Raw genomic sequence first — 1,560 nt, 5'->3', positions numbered from 1 at the left:
CTACAGCCAGCATTGTTCTCAATGGTGAAAAACTGAAAGCATTTCCACTAAGATCAGGAACAAGACAAGGTTGCCCACTCTCACCACTCTTATTCAACATAGTTTTGGAAGTTCTAGCCACAGCAATCAGAGAAGAAAAAGAAATAAAAGGAATCCAAATAGGAAAAGAAGAAGTAAAGCTGTCACTGTTTGCAGATGACATGATACTATACATAGAGAATCCTAAGGAGGCTACCAGGAAACTACTAGAGCTAATCAATGAATTTGGTAAAGTAGCAGGATACAAAATTAATGCACAGAAATCTCTGGCATTCTTATACACTAATGATGAAAAATCTGAGAGTGAAATTAAGAAAACACTCCCATTTACCATTGCAACAAAAAGAATAAAATATCTAGGAATAAACCTACCTAAGGAGACAAAAGACCTGTATGCAGAAAATTATAAGACACTGATGAAAGAAATTAAAGATGATACAAATAGATGGAGAGATATACCATGTTCTTGGATTGGAAGAATCAACATTGTGAAAATGACTCTACTACCCAAAGCAATCTACAGATTCAATGCAATCGCTATCAAACTACCAATGGCATTTTTCACAGAACTAGAACCAAAAATTTCACAATTTGTATGGAAACACAAAAGACCCCGAATAGCCAAAGCAATCTTGAGAAAGAAAAATGGAGCTGAAGGAATCAGGCTCCAGGACTTCAGGCTATACTACAAAGCTACAGTAATCAAGTTAGTAAGGTACCGGCATAAAAACAGAAATATAGATTAATGGAACAGGATAGAAAGCCCAGAGATAAACCCACACATATATGGTCACCTTACCTTTGATAAAGGAGGCAAGAATATGCAGTGGAGAAAAGACAGCCTCTTCAATAAGTGGTGCTGGAAAAACTGGACAGCTACATGTAAAAGAATGAAATTAGAACACTCCCTAACACCATACTCAAAAATAAACTCAAAATGGATTAAAGGCCTATATGTAAGGCCAGACACTATAAAACTCAGAGGAAAACATAGGCAGAACATTCTATGACATAAATCACAGCAAGATCGTTTTTGACCCACCTCCTAGAGAATTGGAAATAAAAACAAAAATAAACAAATGGGACCTAATGAAACTTAAAAGCTTTTGCACAGCAAAGGAAACCATAAACAAGACGAGAATACAACCCTCAGAATGGGAGAAAATATTTGCAAAGGAAGCAACTAACAAAGGATTAACCTCCAAAATTTACAAGCAGCTCATGCAGCTCAATATTAAAAAAACAAACAAACCAATCCAAAAATGGGCAGGAGACCTAAATAGACATTTCTCCAAAGAAGATATACAGATTGCCAACAAACACATGAAAGGATGCTCAACATCACTAATCATTAGAGAAATGCAAATCAAAACTACAATGAGGTAGCACCTCACACCACTGGTCAGAATGGCCATCATCAAAAAATCTACAAACAATAAATGCTGGAGAGGGTGTGGAGAAAAGGAAACCCTCTTGCACTGTTGGTGGGAATGTAAATTGATACAGCCACTATGGAGAACA

Source organism: Physeter macrocephalus, chromosome 20 (assembly GCF_002837175.3).
Source record: "Physeter macrocephalus isolate SW-GA chromosome 20, ASM283717v5, whole genome shotgun sequence".
Classification (NCBI taxonomy): Eukaryota; Metazoa; Chordata; class Mammalia; order Artiodactyla; family Physeteridae; genus Physeter; species Physeter macrocephalus.
Note: the sequence above shows the minus strand (reverse complement) of the source record.